At 40.8% G+C, this 20585-nt stretch overlaps 1 pseudogene across 1 annotated transcript; it reads right to left on the bottom strand.

Moving 5' to 3' along the window:
* Positions 1-1332: 1332 nt before the first annotated feature.
* Positions 1333-20229, bottom strand: LOC126957605 (heterogeneous nuclear ribonucleoprotein A1-like; annotated as a pseudogene). Its single transcript, XR_007726829.1, has one exon. The product of XR_007726829.1 is annotated as a heterogeneous nuclear ribonucleoprotein A1-like (transcript).
* Positions 20230-20585: the final 356 nt, after the last annotated feature.

Genomic DNA, 20585 nt, shown 5'->3' with positions numbered 1-20585 from the left:
TTACAGGCATGAGCCACTGTATCCAGCCCAACCTGAAAAGAATTTCTTAATGATTTCTGGCCAACCACAGCAGATTTGATCATGCAGACACAACATAATACATGTACATATGCACAAACATACCTAAACACACACACACGCGCACACACACACACATGAAGATGTTACAGCTTTCATTTTACAATTTTATTCATGAGATAGTAATACAAACTCACCAGTCTATAAAACATACTTGGATTGCCGGGCACGGTGGCTCACGCCTGTAATCCCAGCAGTTTGGTAAGCTGAGGCAGGAGGATCACCTGAAGTGGAGAGTTCGAGACCAGCCTGACCAACATAGAAAAACCCTGTCTCTACTAAAAATACAAAATTAGCCGGGCGTGGTGGCTCATGCCTGTAATCCCAGCTACTCAGGAGGCTGAGGCAGCAGAATTGCTTGAACCGGGAGGCGGAGGTTGTGGTGAGCTGATATTGTGGTATTGCACTCCAGCCTGGGCAACAAGAGCGAAACTCTGCCTCAAAAAAAAAAAAATAAATAAAAAATGAATAAAACATACTTGGATTCAAGTTATGACAAAATTTCAGACAAAACTGGGACCTATTTATACAACCAAACAGTATTTTCCCCAAATAGGTAATCTAATGAAGGCTGTGGACCAAAATGTTGGGTAAAGCAATTTCCATAGCAGTTTGATTTTTTTTTTCAAGAGAATTAAATCGTTTATTGATTACACATGATAATGGATGATACACAAGCTTCATTCCCATCTATAATTTTATCTGGTACCATTATTCAATTTAGATATATTGCATAGGATGTGCCAACAATCACTTTTATAACCAATAATTCCATGATTTTGCTTGCGTAATCCCTTTTAATGGTGAACTTCAGGTCACAACAGTAACTATCAGTTCAACTACACCAAGGTTTCCGAAGACAATGGCTTCTCCACCCAAGCAGGTTGTATATAAATTCCAAATAGAACCTGGCATCACCCTGAAGGAATTCTAACTTCACACTGTTGGGGAAATTTACCAAGAAGGCTTCAGAGTAGACTAACTTTACACAGCACATTAAAAAAAAAAAAAAAAAAGACTTTTATTCAGCGTCACGATCAGACTAATCATATTTAGCGATCAACAGCATGGGTGCAAAAAAAAAAAATCTACATTAAAACCCTTTGTTGGAATGCTTTACACTTTCCACAGAACAGAAACTAAAATAACCTGTTATACAATTAGTCACAAATACAGTCCTTGAGTTTTTTGCCCATACACATGACTGTTTGTCTAAAACATGTCTTCTTTGTAGCAGCTAGGCCCTGCCACCACTGTACTTGGCTGAGTTCACAAATCTGCTGTAACCTGTAGCTTCCCTGTCACTTCTCTGGCTCTCCTCTCCTGCTAAGATTTGTTTGCTAATTAAAATCTTCTGCCACTGCCATAGCTACTGCTGCTGCTGGAACCGCCATAGCCACCTTGGTTTTGTGGTTTTGTGAAGTATTGGCCTCCACCGCCATAGGGGCCAGAGCTTCTGCCTCCAAAATTTCCTCCCTTCATGGGTCCAACAATTGAAGACTGATTGTTGTAATTGCCAAAATCATTGTAGCTTCCACCACCTCCAAAATTGCTTCCATCATTACCAAATCCATTATAGCCATCCTACTGCCACCATATCCACCACCACCACAGCTGCCACCAAAGCCACCACCACCACTGAAGTTTCCTCCACAACCGAAGTTGTCATTCCCACCGAAACCACCTCCACGACCACCACCAAAGTTTCCAGAACCACTTCGAGACCTCTTTGGCTGGATGAAGCACTAGCCATCTCTTGCTTTGACAGGGCTTTCCTAACTTCACAGTTGTGGTCATTCACAGTATGGTATTTCTGAATGACAATCTTATCCACAGAGTCATGGTCATCAAAGGTTACAAAGGCAAAGCCCCTTTTCTTGCCACTGCCTCGGTCAGTCATGATTTCAGTCACTTCAATTTTCCCAGACTGTTCAAAATAATCTCTTAGGTGATGTTCTTCAGTGTCTTCTTTAATGCCACCAACAAATATCTTTTTCACAGTTAAGTGGGCACCTGGTCTTTGAGACTCTTCTCTTGAGACAGCTCTCTTTGGTTCCACAACTCTTCCATCTTGTGTGGCCTTGCATTCATGGCTGCATCCACCTCCTCCACAGTGGCATATGTGACAAACCCACAGCCCCTGGAACGCTTGGTGTTTGGATCTCTCATTACCACACGGTCCGCGAGCGTTCCCCATTGCTCAAAATGGCTCCTCAGGCTCTCATTGGTTGTTTCAAACCTCAACCCTCCAATGAAGAGCTTCCTCAGCTGTTCGGGCTCTTTAGGAGACTCTGACTTAGACATGATGGCAGGGAGAAGAGAGACTTTAAGGATGCTTCTTCTGCGGCGTCCACGGGCAGATAGCAGTTTGATTTTTAAAAAACTCCTTCACCTTTTTTTTTCTTTTTTCCTTAGTTTCAAATAAGTTTAGCGTTAAATTTTCAATGTTTATATTTTAGACAGGACTGGCCAAACTGTATAAGAAAAACAAAATATCTAAGTAGCTTTGTATTTTTTTTTTTTTGGAGACAGAATCTTGCTCAGTTGCCCAGGCTGGAGGGCAGTGGTGTGATCTCAGTTCACTGCAGCCTCTGCTTCTTGGGTTCAAGCAACTCTTCCTCAGCCTCCCAAGCAGCTGGGATTACAGGCATCCTCCACCACACCCAGCTAATTTTTATTTTTTTGTATTTTTAGTAGAGACAGGGTTTCACCATGTTGGCCAGGCTGGTCTTGAACTCCTGACCTCAAGTGATCCGCCCACCTTGGCCTTCCAAAGTGCTGGGATTATAGGCGTGAGCCACCACACCTGGTTGGCCTTGTATTTTTAGTAACAATATATCTTTTGCCAACCTGGGGTGTTTGATTAGTCAATGTGGGCAGGGAAACATTTTAGAAGGCTTTGCTTTGTTTTTGTTTTGACTTTCTCCTTTTGGTCCAAGCAAATTTTTTATGCTGGACAAAGATATCATATTATTGCTTTAAGCTCAAGATTTTGATATATTTGATCTGAGTGTATAACTTTATAAACATTTATCTGTTTTTTTTTTTAATTTATTATTTTTTTTTTATGAGACAGAGTCTCACTCTGTCACTCAGGCTGGAGCGCAGTGGCACGATCTCTGCTCACTGCAACCTCCGCCTCCTGGTTTCAAGCGATTATCCAGCCTCAGTCTCCTGAGTATCTGGGATTACAGGTGTGCGCCACCACACCAGGATAATTTTTGCATTTTGTATTTTAGGAGTTTCACCATATTGGTCAGGCTGGTCTCAAACTCCTGACCTCATGATTTGACCACCTCAGCCTCCCAAAGTATTGGGATTACAGGTGTGAGCCACTGCACCTGGCCTTATCTGGTTCTTTTTCTTTTATACTATCAATCCTTCAGTTATCCATTTCATCACAATATGCAATTATTAGTCAGGCAAACCTAAATTTACATTCCCAAAGATTTCTAGATTGTTACTTGCCATGGAGCTATTGTGATGTGTAAAGCCAATAATTTGAAAGAGCTTTAAAATCTTTTTTTCTTTTTTTTTTTTTTGAGACAGGGTCTCAGTCTGTCACCCAGGCTGGAGTACAGTGGCATGAACAGAGCTCATTGGAGCTTCAAACTCCTAGGCTCAAGTGATCCTCCTGCCTCAGCCTCTCAAGTAAGTAGGACTATAGGCATGCACCACCATGTCCAGCTAGTGTAAAATACTTCTTTTTTCTTTTTTTTTGATAGAAATGGGGTCTTGCTGTTTTGCCCAGGCTGGTCTTGAACTCCTGGCTTCAAGCAATTCTCTCGTCTCGGCCTTCCAATGCGCCGGGATTACAGGCATGGGCCACCATGCCCAGCCCAATACCTTTTCTGGAATGCCATAAACAGTGAGTTTTATCTTAATACCAATAGAAAAGTCAGCAGATTCAAAGTAGGCAGAAGAAAAAAGAATATAGAGGGAGGCAGACAAAGAACTCAGAAAGCTCTATATGCTAACTCTATAGTTGCAAGGTTTTTAAAGAGAGTTTAAAATAATGACCATTTTGGCTCTGAATTTTCCATGATGTACTTTGTTAAAAAATATGCACAAGAACTGGTCATATGTAACTGGCTTCAGTCCCAGAAAACGTGGCATGCCATAATGTTTGAGAATCTCATTCTGTTCTTATTAACATCTTGAGAGCAAAGACAATTCTATAAATCCCATCAGAGAATGTCAGGACTTTGGACCAATGTTTAGATGGTGGTGGCTGCCCTAGTGGCTTTTAATTAGCCATTTTGTGCCCACTATTTAGAATTTTTATTTTTGCTCTCAGAAGATATTCAGAAACAAGCAAGGGAAAAGAGTCAAATCACAGATGCCTGTAACCAAATGAAACCAGGGTAAGAGTGTTCACAAAAATTTTAAGCCAGGTTTGCAGATCAAACAAAATATCAAAAATTAAAAAGTAAGTTCACCAGAAAAAACATGCCTCAAAGAGTGTAAATTCCATAGAATTCGGAGTGCTCAACCCAGAAAGACACTTGTCTTTGTATCAAAAAGAACTTGCCAGAAAAAAACAAAAAGTGTTTTATCATCCCAGGAGGGATCTGAGGTCCTTTTTTTTTTCTCTTTTTTGAGACGGAGTCTCACTCTATTACCCAGGCTGGAGTGCAGTAGCAGTGATCTCGGCTCACTGCAACCTCCACCTCCCAGGTTCCAGTGATTCTCCTGCCTCAGTCTTCTGAGTAGCTGGAATTACAGGCGCCCACCACCATGCCCAGCTAATTTTTGTATTTTCAGTAGAGACGGTGTGCCACCGTGTTGACCAGGCTGGTCTGGAACTCCTGACCTCAGGTGATCTGCCTGCCTTGGCCTCCCAAAGTGTTGGGATTACAGGCGTGAGCCACTGTGCTTGGCTAGGTCCTTTTTTTTTTTTTGAGACAGTGTCTCACTCTGTCACTCAGGTTGGAGTGCTGTGGCGCCATCTTGGCTCACTACAACCTCTGCCTCCCGGGCTCAAGCAATCCTCCCACCTCAGCCTCCCAAGAAGCTGGGATTACAGGCACATGCCACCATGCCTGGCTGAGTTTTGTCTTTTTTGTAGAGAGAAGATTTTGCTATGTTGTTCAGGATGGTTTCGAACTCCTGAGTTCAAGGATCCACCTGCCTTCTAAAGTGCTGGGAATACAGGCATGAGCCACCATGCCCAACCTTTAAGGTCTTTTACTAAGGTAGGCTTATAACCAAAGTGATCCCCCCAAAATTTTTAAAGCCTCTACCAAAAAGAGGGAGGCTCAGCCTGAGAGAAGACTCACCAGGGCAGAAGAGGTGAGTTGCGAAAGTGGAGAGCTCAAAGGGCTCCTGTAAGTGCTGCACACTGGTATCGAGAATTGCCAGCTCTGTCCAAAACTGATCCTACTTCAGGTCCTGCTTCCAGATACTATTTGTGTCACCCTAAATAACAGAGAGGCTCTCTAAAAAAAAAAAAAAAAAAAATTCAGGAATAGGGCATTGCAATAGGAATATGAGTGCCATAGCAAACTATGTATGTATTCAGGGAGGCAAAAGAAGACAAAGGTTTTAAAGGAAAAATGAGGAGGATTACGGATTACATAATTGTTTTGAAATAATTATTCTAAACTACGAAGATCAACAACAGTGGTGACTGAGGTTGGACAGGTAGTTGCTGAGCAAATGTCCTCATAGAAATATTTTTTGTGTAAGGTTGTGATGGCCTTTGTGCAAGGTTGTGGGTTTTGCAGTCTTTTGTGATAGCTTTTGTTATCAGGCATGCAAGTGAGAACCCTCTCTTCATAGCCCTCCCTGGATCTATTTGTTAGGGTTTTATTTTCCTCTTTTTATTTTTTATTCTTTTGAGATAGAGTCTCGCTCTGTCGCCCAGGCCGGAGTGCAGTGGTGTGATCTCGGCTCACTGCAACCTCCGCCTCCTGGGTTCAAGCGATTCTCCTGCCTCAGCCTCCTCAGTAGCCAGGACTAGAGGCACCTACCACCACACCCGGCTAATTTTGTATTTTTAGTAGAGGCAGGTTTCACCATGTTGGCCAGGCTAATCTCGAACTCCTAATGTCAAATGATCTACCCACCTCGGCCTCCCTAAGTGCTGGGATTACCGGCATGAGCCACTGTGCCCAGCCAATTTTTTATTTTTTTTGAGACAGAGTCACAATTTTCCTCCATCACCAACGCTGGAGTGTGATGGTGTGATCACAGCTCACTGCAGCCTCGACCTCCTGGGCTCAAGTGATTCTCCCACCTCAACCTCCCAAGTAGGACCCCCAAGTCCCCCAAGTGGGACTACAGGTGTGTACTACCATGCCTGGCTAATTTTTAAACTTTTTTTGTAGATATGGGGTCTTTTTATGTTGCCAAGGCTGGTCTCAAACCCTTGGCCTCAAGAAATCCTTCCACCTCAGCCTCCCAAAGTGCTGAGGTTACAGGCGTAAGCCACTGTGCCCTGCCCTTTTTCTAATTTTTAACACAACTGACTCCATTTTGATTCTGATAACCTTCAAAAGTGCTTGCTCATGACAGTTCAACAGTCAAAGCAAGCAGCTTGTTATGAGCTTTGACACTGGATTTGATACTAATGACTTACAATATTAGTAGCCACATTTCTAACCAGAACGGTCATTAGAAATAAGCATAGATAATAGGCTAGAGAGGAAAGCTTCCTATCACTGGATTGGGTTACCTTTAATGCAGCCTTACTCACCTCCATAATGTTACTGCAAGGTAGATTGTAATTCACATACACAAGTAACACTTCTGTATGTTATGTGCGATGAAGATTTTTTCACTGTATTACCCAATTCTCCTTTTAAGAAAAGATCTCTGTCTCAACTTATTGTGAGAGATTTAGGACTAGATACATTTGTCCTTTTTGTATCTAGTCCTAATCTCTTCCTTCCAGGCAGAGAGAACTACATGAATCCATCATTCCCTCATCACTCTGGCTCTTTAAATGTCCTATAGCATCAAGCAATCAAGTGTTACTTTTGCTATTGTTGATATATAAATTGACTACTGGGAAAAAGCTTCCCTGAATTATTTATCAGAATGAACTTTATAACTAATATATGAAGACATCAGCTATATGTCAATGGTCAACCTTAAAGATAGTTTTTTTAAAAACTGTACAATTATGATATTTTTCTTTTTTGTTTTGTTTTGTTTTTGTTTTTTTGAGACAGGGTCTTGTTCTGTCACCCAGGCTGGGGTGTAATGGTGCATTATAGCTCACTGCAGCCTTGACCTCCCAGGTTCAAGTGATCCTCTGGCCTCGGCCACTTGAGTAGCTGGGACCACAGGTGCATGCCTGGCTAATTTTTAGGTTTCTTTTTTGTAGAAATGAGGCTTCACTATGTTGCCTAGGTTTGTCTTGAACTCCCGGCTTCAAGTGATCCTCCTGCCTTGGCCTCCCAAAGTGCTGGGATTACAGGTGTGAGCCACCACAGCCAGCTGACTTAGACTTTTTTTTTCAATTAGCTATTCTGTATCTTGCCAAATGCACCAAAGATTTGAAGTAACTTTTGATGAATACACAGGTACCATCAGACCAGTATAACAGGACCAAAAAACTGATCAAGAAATAGGAGCAGGAACAAATAAATAAGGGCTAAGAGGAAGAAAACACTAGAATTACAGAAACTATCTGAGGAACACTATAGCAATTAAGCCCAAAATCTGGTCTTGAGCTTCCCAGGAGCCAGAGTGAAGAGGGAATGATGGATTCATGTAGTCCTCTGCCTAGAAGACCCATAGACCAAAAAGGACAAATTCATCTAGTCCTAATGTCTGACAATGATTTGAAAGAGAGATCTTTTCTTAAAAGGGGAATTGGGTAATACAGTGAAAAAATCCTAACAGCATGTTGACAAAGCACACAGAAGTGTTCTGTGTGTATGTGAACTATAATTTACCTTGCAGTAACATTATGACAAGGCTGCACTGCATTAACACAAATAAGCCCCTGCAGTCAGCCTCCTGGCATTCCTGGGCAATAAGAACATTGTCTTAAGTTCCAATGTGAGGCCGATAATTTCCTGATCAATAAGAAAAGCCTAAGGCCGGGCATGGTGGCTCACACCTGTAATCCCAGCACTTTGGGAGGCCAAGGAGGGCAGATAACCTGAAGTCAGGAGTTCAAGACCAGCCTAGCCAACATGGCGAAAACCCGTCTCCACTAAAAAATACAAAAATTAGCCAGGTGTGGTGGTGAGTGCCTGTAATCCCAGCTACTTGGGAGGCTGAGGCAGGGATAATTGCTTGAATCCTAGAGGCAGAGGTTGCAGTGAGGCGAGAGCGTGCCATTGTACTCTAGCCTGGGAGACAGAGCAAGACTCTGTCTCAGAAAAAACAAACAAACAAACAAACAAAAAACCATGATAAAGAGTTTCTGTGCAACCCTGAACTATCCTTGGGCTGGATGCTTTGATTGTTTGATTATCTGGCATCGCTTACCAGTTCTTCTTCAGGTCATGTTGGATCTTTCTTTACAGGGTCCTTTCCAAGTCCTTTTCCCTGCATACTCTTTAACTGTCAGGGTTTGCTAGGGCTCCTGTTCTCTTCATCCTCTATTTGATTTCATTTGCTCATGGCCTTACCCACTGCTTTTCTGGTAATCCCCAAACTTATTTCCCCAGCTTATACTCTCTCCCATGCTTCAGATACGTAAGACTTCTGGAGAAGCAACTCAAATTCAAAATGTCCAAAGCATCTTTCTTCAACCAAATCCAGAAGCTTCAAAGTCCTCCAGAGTGGTATCACATCCTGCAATGTCTATTGGTAGTGGGAACATCTTCTCAGGTCATAACTAGGGAATGCAAAGAATATAATTTTGTTCTTCTAAATTTTGTTCCAAAATTCATTTTTCTACCTAGCAGTAGAAACATTGTTTTTGTCAAGTCAATATAAACTCAGAGAATTTAAGGTTTCTCCTCTGCCACCTGCCCCCTCGGGTTACATCTAAGTGATGGCAGTGTTCAAGCAATTCGGGGTTGGGGTGTGGCAGGTTCTGTTTCTTTTTTTTTTTTTTTTTTTTTTTTTTTTGAGACACAGTTTCACTCTTGTCACCCAGGCTGGAGTGCAATGGCACGATCTCGGCTCACTGCAACCTCCCCCTCCCAGGTTCAAGTGATTCTCCAGCCTCAGCCTCCCCAGTAGCAGGGATTACAGGTGCACGCCACCATGCCCAGCTAATTTTTGTATTTTTAGTAGAGACGGGGTTTCACCATGTTGGCCAGGCTGGTCTTGAACTCTTGACCTCAGGTGATCCATTCACCTCAGCCTCCCAAAGTGCTGGGATTACAGGCGTGAACCACCGTGCTCAGCCAGGGGTTCTGTTTCTTGATTCACCTGATTTATGCTGGCATTTGCTCAGTGGGCTCCCTCTGGCCCTGGTCACTGGCTCCTTTCTCTACCAGCATCCACTGAGATGTCCATCTTGCCTTTGGTCCCATATCCACCCAGGTGAACGTGTGTCCTCATATCTAACACAGCAGCTCTTTTGTCATACCCGCTAGAGCAATGGAATCATTTCAGATGTCTTCCTATGCCACACTGGAACCCCAAGAAATGTGTGGGGCCCCTCTTAGCTTAAAAACACCATGTTGTCATTTCCACTCAGTGGCTGCTGCATCACCCTGGCCCAAGGATACTCTTCTGTAGGTCACACCTGGAACTTGAAGCATGGGCGTCCTCTGCTCTTCAATCTCCTATCCTGTCTGAAGGTTCACTTTTTTACCCTCCCTGCTACCATCTAAGGCTGATGTACTGGGCAACCAGGGAGAGGAGGTTGTGCTCAGGGCCCCTCCATAGTGATATGTGCCACCCTCTCATTTCCTTCCACTCTCCCTCCTTGCTACATGGGGGGGTGTCATTTAAAAAAAAAATCTCATTTGAGGTGGGAAATTCAAAAGTAGAGAACTGACCCTTTCATTACTACAGTAATAACCCAAACCTGAGGGCCAAGTGAGTAGAATACATTTGTTGAAAGGAACAATAAATGCCAGGAAAGCAGCAGAAATCCAAATTTCAAAATATCATCCCATCACATACCTCTTGAACATCTCTCATATTCAGTTCAGCTGTTTTTGCATCATTTACAGTTTTCTGTGTCTCTTACCTGGATTGCTACAATAAAAAAAAAAAAAAAAAAAAACTTCCTGATTATGGTTTTCTATAAGCTTTCTGAAGAAACTATTATTAATTTTTATAAAGACGAGGTCTCACAATGTTGCCCAGGCTGGTCTTGAACCCCTGGGTTCAAGCAATCTTTCCACCTTGGCCTCCCAAAGTGCTCGGATTACAGGCATGAGCCACTGCACCTGGTCTTCCATAAACCTTTTTTTTTTTCTTTTTTTTTTTTAAGACGGAGTCTCACTCTGTCACCCAGGCTAGAGAGCGGTGGTGTGACTTCGGCTCACTGCGATCTCTGCCTCCTGGGTTAAAGTGATTCTCATGTCTCAGTCTCCTGAGTAGCTGGAATTATAGGCAAGTGCCACCATGCCTGGCAAATTTTTGTACTTTTAGTAGACAGGGTTCCATCATGTTGGCCAGGCTGGTCTCAAACTCCTGACCTCAAGTGATTCGTCCACCTCGGCCTCCCAAAGTGCTGGGATTATATGCGTGAGCCACCACGCCTGGCCCCATAAGCATTCTTGATACTGTAGCCAGAATGTTTTACTGTCTCTAAAATGTGCATCCAGTCATGCTATGTCTCCTCCTCAAAGGCTTCAGTGGCTTTCCACTGCCTTTGGAAAAAGTCAGAAGTGCTGAGGACATGAAACAAAGTCCATAGTCTGGACTCTGTATGACGTGTTTTCTCTGATTCCCCAAGCTCAGCTAGACTGTATGTCAGGACTGTGAATTCAAATGTGTGGCTTGCTTTCCTCCATCACTCCAATCTTCAAAGTGAACATCTATTCATCTTTCACACTTAGTTCCAATGTTACCTTCTCAGTGATACTGGCTAATTCTCTCCTGTGTATATTCCTTTCATAACAGCATTGATGTCTGATTGTTTCTTGGTTAACATGTGTGCTTCCCTCATTAGATTATAAGCTTCTTGAGGCCAGGACTGTGTCTTCCCATCTTTGCATTCCAGTGCCTGGCATTGTACCTAGTGACATTGTAGGTATTCACAAGATGTTTGACTGAATAGCCAACTGGCAGAGGATGCTTTCAGAAGCAAAGCCACCAATCGGGAGACAAAAGGCTCTTGATATAAGAGAGAGAAATGTCTGGATATACTGGGGTTCAAACATTTCCCTATTCCTTCTTTCCTTTTTAATCCTTTTACTTTCCCACTTTGAAGGCTACAAAGCACAGGACTTTGGGTTTTAAACTTGGTGATCCCCAAGCATCTCCAGATGGTGACACCATACAATAGTTGAAAGATCAAGTCACTGAGCAAAGGTTAAAATTTACATGTGATGGCCGGGTGTGGTGGCTCACGCCTGTAATCCCAGCACTTTGGGAGGCCAAGGCGGGTGGATCACTTGAGGTCAGGAGTTCAAGACCAGCCTGGCCAACATGGCGAAACCCCATCTCTACTAAATATACAAAAATAAGCTGGGTATGGCGGTGCGCACCTGTAATCCCAGCTACTCGGGAGGCTGAGGCAAGAGAATCCTTTGAACCTGGGAGGCAGAGGTTGCAGTGAGCTGAGATTTCGCCACTGCACTCCAGCTCAGGCAACAGAGCCAGACTCTATCTCAAAAAAAACAAAAAACAAAAAACAAAAAAAAACAGAAAAAAAAAATTACATGTGGCGTCTTCTCTTTCCTAAGGCAGTAAACATGTACAGTCATTTAACACATTTATTGTGCAATTATTATGTCCAAAGTATGTTGCTAGATATTGTTTGAGTATAATTTGGAAAGATTTTCATCAAAGCTAGTAAAACTTATTTTTGAGTTTTAGTTTTCAGGAACATTTGTTCATCTGCAGTTCATTCTCCCCAGTGAGAGAAGACATTAGAAGCACTGCAAGACATTTGGTGACTGGGTACTAATTATTCCTGAATATTTCTAACATTTAACAAGTAGCCTCAAGGTGGAGAAGAAGTGGGTAGGATGAAAATGAAAAGAAAAAATATTGAAATGTTTAAATAAATCATATATAGCCGTAAAATGAAATAATACTCTGAAGGAGTTAGGAGGAATAAGGTTGATCTGTATGTATCAACTTGGACAGATCGTCTAATAAGATTAAGTTAAAAAAGGCAAATTGTAGAATAAAACATACCATATAAAATTTATGACTCTTTGCCCTCCAAAACTACATGTTTCTATAAGTACATACATATTGTATACAAATGCATATAAAATGCTGAAAGGATAGACATTAAAGAGCTTATAGTAACAGTTTTTAGGGATAGAACTGAGAGGTCAAGGATGACTTTTGCTTTACCTGTATTATTAAAAACAATTACAAAAAGAAAGTATACACGAACCACTTACATAATTAAAATTAAACTTGTTTCTCCTAAAAAAAAAAAAACGTAGGGTAAAATTCGAAGACATAATACTATTGTGAAATGGAAAACCATTCGATCCTTCTCGTTAAGTGACATTCGACCCTTCTCGTTAAGTGATAGATTGATAAATATTGAACACTGATAAACTTTTGTACCTGCCTTCTTAAAAAATACCCACAGGTCAGTTCAGGCATGATGGAGAAAGGTGCAGAGGAGGCAGAGGACCTGTTTTATTCCTGGTTCTGCCTCTTGTTTGGCCGATCACTTTATCTTGCTGAACCTCAGACTCCCCATCTATAAAATGGGGATAACAATTTAACACTGAGGTCATGAAATTGTATGAAAACTGTTGTGAGACGGAGTAGTTGGCCATGCACCATAGACTATGTAGTTCTATGCTTTATACTATTATGTATAATGCTGAGATTTTAATGCATAGATTGTAATTATAAAATAAAGGCTCTGCTACAGGAGACCACTATTAATCACTAAGTAGAAAAATATAAACAAAAGTTGTTTAAAAGTTAGACTTTATTAGAAAATTTGCAAGTGATCTGCAAATTTTGTGGGTTATTTGGAGCCAATGTTGAGTACTGATCATTCCTTTTTTCTTCCTGGACCGTCGAACATGCTCAGTTTGTTGACCAAGTAGTATAAGTCACGTCTACTCAAGAAATTCAAACTCATTTTAATTGTAATTTAAAGTCGAAATAAAAATCAAATACCATACAGTCGTCTAAAACCAAATACACAGTATAATTTGAGAGCACTTCTATCAGAGATAATTTGTATGCAGTTATGTTTATGAGTCAATATGAAAAAAAGAGTCGGGACCATTTAAGATAACAGAAATATTAACTCTCTAAACTTTCTATAGCAATGCGAACACAAAGTTACATGGTCCTTGTCATGTATTCAGTATCAAAACAATACATGTAAAAAGAAACACAATACACACAAGCCTCTAAAACTTGGAGAGAGGCAAATAAGCCACAGAAAGAAAGTGGTGTTGGTTAACTTCTTCTTGGCTACATACACCACCCCATCCCTTAAAAATGACAACATCAAAGCCCCATATATTAACAGAAGGAATGGGATGTCACACTTAAGCAGTAAGTCATTCAATATAAATTATTTTCATAAACAAACATTTGAGACTAGGTTTACAGAAGACATAAGTTATCTTATGTAGACCCTATTTCTGTATTTTGTTTCAGTGACAGAGCATTGAGAAAGCCCTGATTTACACTGAGAAATGGTACCAGTTCTTTTAACAGCTCACCTTGAAATACCAGGAAGCTCTTCAATTTACCAGAGATGGCCTTATTCTGGCATCTGCACAAAAAAACAGTTAACCTGGCACTGATGTTTGCTGGATTTCAAAGTTTTAAAATGTTAGAAACACCATATTTGAGTTTGTTAGTTTTTAACTCATGTTAAAATATATTTCAAAACCAAGTATTAATGAAGGATCTCAACAGAACACAGTTTAAATACCATCACCTCGAGACACAAAGTTGATTTGCTGATGTTTCTGTGTGAAATCTGGCTTTCTGAAACTCCACTCAAGCTCCCGTGAGCTCCCACTCTTCTGGTTGTCCACCCATCCCTCTTGGCCATTCCTTTCACAAGCTCTTGTCCTGCATCTGGCCCAAGGTGACATTTTCACCCTGCATTCTCTCCATTTCTTATGCCCTCAATTACCACGACATAAAGTGACAACTCCCAAATATTTATCTCCAGCTCATAGTTATCTCTCAAGCTCCATCTAGACCCACAGTTCCACTTGGATATTCGATAGGCATGTAAAATGCAAAACAGAACTCACAAAACTGAGTTTCTGCCCTCCTGAATTCACTCTCTGGGGAAATGAGATTATTCATCTGGTTGTCCACGAGATCTAGAAGCATCCTACATTCCTCTTTTCCTTGCCACCTAAATTAGTCAAGAAGTCCTACTGGTTCTACCGCCTATAGACTCTGTGAATCCATTCCCACCGCTACTGCCATAACACAGCCTCTCAACAGGGACTGTGATTTACATAGCTGCCTGACTTATAAAACATATTATTTTTTATAATTTTTTTTCTTTTTTTTTTTTTTAAGATGGAGTCTCACTCTGCCGCCCAGGCTGGAGTGAGGTGGCATGATCTTGGCTTGCTGCAACCTCTGCCTCCCGGGTTCAAGTGATCCTCCTGCTTCAGTCTCCAGAGTAGCTGAGATTACAGGGGCCCACCACCACGCCCTGCTAATTTTTGTATTTTTCAGTAGAGATGGGGTTTCACCATGTTGGCCAGGCTGGTCTCGAACTCCTGACCTCAAGTGATCGCCCACCTCGGCCTCCCAAAGTGCTGCAATTATGGGCGTGAGCCACTGTGCCCGGCCTATTTTTTATAATTTTTAATTTTTGTAGATACATAATAGCTATATAAAATATATTTCTGATTATATCATTTCTTTGCAAAAAAAAAAAAATCCTCACTATTTCTCCATTACCTTCAGCATGAAATGGAAATCTTTAAAATGACTTACAAAGTCTTCCTGCTCTCGCCTTTGGCTAGAGCATCTCCATCTTTTGCCATGACCTTCCCTAACATCCTATGCTTCAGCTGTACTGATCCATTCTAACTTTCCATATGTCCCAATATTTTCGTCACTCTTCTGAGCCTTTGCACAGCACACTCTGCAATTCTCTTTTACCTCTTCTTCAACTAGCCAGCTCCTGCTCCTCCACCAAGCCTCAAGCCGATGTCACCTCCTCTGGGAAAGACTTCCCAAGCTCTCTTCCCTCTGGACTGCCCTGTGCTAGTGTTCTCCTTTGTCATATAACTTGTGCACTGCAAAGTAACTGTGTTCTGCAATGAACTGCGAGCTTCTCTCTGTAGCTTGTATTCCAAAATGGGGCCTGTGGCAAAGTAGGTGCTTAATAAATGTTTTAGGAAAGAAATGATAAAAGGCATGACTCAGGGGCCAATTAATTACACGCAGGTCTATTAACCATTCTATTAACCAGACACTAACCCCAAGACTGATTTCCTAGTGAGCTATCACCTTGTTCTACAACTCTTTTAGGTTTACCTAATTCAAACCCAATCCTTTTGCAGTTCCTCAAAAAGTTAAACATAGAATTCTCATATAATCCAGCAATTCCTCCCCTACATATATAGCCACAAGAATGCTAGAAAGCAAGAACTCAGATAAATTGTACACAAATGTTCGTAACAGCAACAATCACAAGAACCATACAGTGGAATTGACCCAAGTATCCATCAACAGATGAATTAAGAATCATATATCCACACAACGGAAAATTATTCAGCCTTGAAAAGTAATGAAATTCTGATACATGCCACAACATGGATGGATCTTGAAAGTATTATGCTAAGTGAAACAAGCCAGACACAAAGAAAACAAATATTATACGATTCCACTTACATGAGGTACCTAGAATAAGCCAACTTATAGAGGGATAAAGTAGAACAGAGGTTGCCACAGGCTGCAGGGGCAGGTGGGGAGGGTGGAGAGGGTAGATGAAATAGGGAGCTATTATTAAGTGGGTACAGAGTTTCTGTTTGGGATGATGAAAAGTTCTGGAAAGGGATACATGGTGATGGTTACACAATGTTGTGAATGTGCTTAATGTCACTGAATCATACACTTAAAAAATTGTGAGAACGGCAAATTTTGTTATGCACATTTTATTACAATAAGAAAGGTTAACAATTCAACACTTGAGGCTGGGCACAGTGGCTCACTCACCCCTGTAATCCTAGCACTTTGGGAGGCTGAGGTGGGTGGATCACCTGAGGTCAAGAGTTCAAGACCAGCCTGGCTAACATGGTAAAACCCCATCTCTACTAAAAATACAAAAATTAGCCAGGTGTGGTGGCGTGCACCTGTAATCCCAGCTACTCAGGAGGCTGAGGCATGAGAATCGCTTGAACTTGGGTGGCAGAGGTTGCAAAGAGCTGACATCGTGCCACTGCACTCCAGCCTGGGAGACAAGGGCAAAACTCTTAAGTCTCAACAACAACAACAACAACAACAAAAACCACGAAGTGTTTTCACCCTGATCTTTGTTACCATCTGTCTGAAGATCCTAGAGCCATGAGTTACTTCTGCAACTGATCTAATAGTTTGATCAAACTAGAAAGATATTAAGTTCTGGGCCGGGCGCGGTGGCTCACACCTCAGCACTTTGGGATGCCGAGGCAGGCGGATCACGAGGTCAGGAGATCGAGACCATCCTGGCTAACAGGGTGAAACCCTGTCTCTACTAAAAATACAAAAAATTAGCCAGGCGTGGTGGCAGGCACTTGTATTCCCAGCTACTCGGGAGGCTGAGGCAGGAGAATAGTGTGAACCCAGGAGGCGGAACTTGCAGTGAGCCAAGATGGTGCCACTGCACTCCAGCCTGGAGGATAGAGCAAGACTCCGCCTCAAAAAGAAAGAAAGAAAGACATTAAGTTCTGGCAGAACCAGAATTGACCACAAAGTCACCCAGTACTAACAGCAAAACCCATTCCTGTTGAACTACTATATAGTGTTGGGGGATGAGTTTTACAGGTTTACAACTCATTTCATTAAAAACTTAAGAGATTAGCTGCTTTCCCAAGGCCGAATAGTTTGCTACTTAAATTTTATAGATTAAAATTATGCACATAATTACTTACTTTCATTGGATTATTGGAAGTTTGTAAGTTTTAAAAAAAATTGAGTCCAAAACATATTGCATAAATGACACCTGCAAAGAAAGTATAATTTATAACTTCATAAGAAGTACTGTAAACACCAAGGAAGGCTGAAGATATTCAGAAGAGCAGATATGAAATATTTAGTTAACAAGTGCCCTAACAGAGATACTCTAGAAAGGCAAGGCAGAAAAGCCAAAAAAACTACCACAAATATAAGCAATACCTCCACCTTTTCACCAGTGTGCTGGATAACCCCAACACTGATTTGCTAGTGAGCTACCATGTTGTTCTACAACTGTTAGACCAGTAACCATGGCAACAGCAGGTAGAATCATCTGAGCCTCTCCCCTTCCTTATCTCCCTCCCCTCCCACAGGAATACCCCTGGAAATGCCACTGTCCATAGAAATAAAATGTCATTAGTACAGTGCCTATCACATAGCAGATGTTTAATACATACTTCTTGATGTTCTATTTCAAACTGAAGTCATAGGGAAAACATTCACTTCAACCACATTTACTTTCTAGTCATGCTTCCTGAGATAGTCATTCTTTATACATTAAGGTAGAATAATCAAGTCATATCCACAAGACATATAGAGTGACTGACAATATATCTGTGTATATAGTAATGTAGTTATAATACACAGATAACGAGAAAAACCATGAATGTTGATAAAAAATACACAAAAGACATTTTTCTGTGCTACAGAAATGGCCTTATATTTGCATTTATTAGGCACCCATTATCTTCACTTCATGTTGTTAGAAGAAAACAGAGCAATATTTCTATCCCTGGGTATATTTGATATGAAAACAACTGACAAAAGTAGGTCAGGGCTGGGCATGGCCTGTAATCCCAGCACTTTGGGAGGCCGAGGCGGGTGGATCACTTGAGGTCAGGAGTTTGAGAGTGGCCTAGGCAACATGGTGAAACCCCGACTCTAATTAAAATGCAAAAATTGGCCAGGCGTGGTGGCAGGCGCCTGTAGTCCCAGCTACTCGGGAGGCTGAGGCAGAATTGCTTGAACCTGGGAGACAGAGGTTGCAGTGAGCTGAGATCGCACCACTGCACTCCAACCTGGGCAACAGAGTGAGTGAGACTCCATCTCAAAAAAAAAAAAAAAAAAAAAAAAAAAAAAGGTAGGTCAGAACCCCACAAAATGGTGAGTTCTGAATGTCACGTGTCTTATATGGGGTTACAAATCCTGACAAGACACGTGACAGGGTTTTCTGAAAGTCTCTGAAACTCATTAGTGCCATCTCAGTCTGTTTGGTTAAAAGCAGCAGCAAGGTAGGAGATAGTTGGTCTTTGTCTCTGGCTATCCTAATATGTCTTAGATAAAAACTGAAGGCAGCACGTTCCTGTTCTTTTTTCTGCATCTGCTTTCACAAAATACATCCTCTTCCCACCCAGATATAATCTTGGTGTTTTCTAGAATGTGTCCTTTAACCTACACGTGATCTTAGCCAAAAGGCCGACGAGCGGTGTGTCCTTTAACCTAAAGGAGAGGTCCTTACAGAGATCAGAGACTTGACAAGAAGTCGACTAGGAGTTTGTGGCCTTCTGTCTATTCTAGTCCAGACGCAATTTCTCCTTAGTTCATGTTTTTAGTAAAAATAACTTAATTTTTTTTTTTTTTCTATTTAGTGTACTAAGCGGAAACCACTAGGCTGTGTACTGCTGATTGAGTTTTTGAGTTTTCTGGGACATGATTTTTAGCTGTTGTACTAGGTAATATATAAACAAAAAATGCTAAGTACCCACTACTTTAATTCAGTAACTTTGCTTGTATTTGCATGACATCTATATATCAGTTTCTCATGAAGAAAAACTATCATAAAAATTTTAACGTAAAGTTTAACATGAATATTAGGAAAAATACACTTTCGCAATTTGGAGTAAGGTGAATTACACATCCTTTCCTTTTCCAGTAATTTCTAAATTTAGAAATTGAGAAATTTTCTAAAAGTGTCAATCTCAACTACTTCTTACCAAAAGGTTTCTTCAAGATTTTGTATAAATTAATTTACTTCATGCTATACATTTAGGAGGCAAAAATTCAATGAAAACCATTTCATGACTTCAAGCACAGAATTTCAGGATGTCAAAATCATTTGATATCAAATCAATGCAATGATTAAAACGACAATAATAATCCACTGCCATCAAACAAACTTTTCGCCAACCTGCCTCCCATTCCACTACTGACAAAATCAGGACCACAAGGAGATAAGTGACTGAAGTGTATATACTTCAGAGTTAAATAAAAACATGGGAGACTGTAGCCCACATGTTAAAGAATACATTTAATTTTAACAGGGCAAAGAAACTAGTTTTTAAAGGTAGTGGTGGTGGTGGCTTAATTTTGAGTGTTCCTTTTATTTCCACCTGAAAAAAAAAAGTGAGTTTTTCCTCTAACTGCTTCCCAACAGTTCAATGACAGCAGAACATCAAATCTATGATGGTACTGGAGATCTTCTACAGAGACAAGGAGAGATGCAACTTCGTGAGCATGTTTTAGTCTGCAGAAAGAAAGTGGAAAAGAGAAAGACAGACAGAGAGAGGAGAACAAAAACTAATTTTCCAGGCAGGGGAATACTTATAAAACCTTTTATGTCAAAGTTAGGATTTCACAACATAACACACTAATGCAAAATCCAGTAGCACCTGAAAGATTTAAGTAAATGCTGTCATCATTTAAATGCTTTTAAATATCTGTAAAAGACTGGAGGAAAAAAAGATAAAGTACATTCTCCAGAGAACAAATGTATTTCAAAATAAAAACTGTATTTTTGCTTTTCTTTTTTTTCAATTTTTGTTTTTGTACAAGATTCGAGAGTTATCACATATTAACTTATACACAACGGGATCAACCTCCTCCTCCAGGTCGCTTCAAGTCCACATGTTCAGGCTACAGCCCCCAACATTATTTTCTGAGAAATATATTACCACAGTTTGATTTCAATACAGATACAGTATATAATACTTGTCTCTGGGAAAAATCAAATTTTAATATGCAAATGTTTATATAATACAGAAATGGAAAAAGCTACAGTAGGCACACAACCTAATTATGACTTGTGGATGATGATTTCTACATACTCTCCTACTGTAAATGAATAGTTAAAAGTCTTAAGAAGATTTTATATATATGTGCACTTGTGTCCACCTTATCCCATATACTGTACATGTCTATTGACAATCTGGGAATTTAAAGGTGCAGCCCTCAAGAGATTGTTAAATCATTAAAAAAGGAAACAATTAGGCTCTATTGGACAAGAAAAACACTCACAAAATTTCCAATTTTAAATTTCATATCAGTAGGAAAGTATTAAAAATAATTTTCTG

Source organism: Macaca thibetana, chromosome 6 (assembly GCF_024542745.1).
Source record: "Macaca thibetana thibetana isolate TM-01 chromosome 6, ASM2454274v1, whole genome shotgun sequence".
NCBI classification, from domain to species: Eukaryota; Metazoa; Chordata; class Mammalia; order Primates; family Cercopithecidae; genus Macaca; species Macaca thibetana.
The sequence above is the reverse complement of the archived record's forward strand: the minus strand, read 5'-3'. Positions and strand labels throughout refer to the sequence as shown.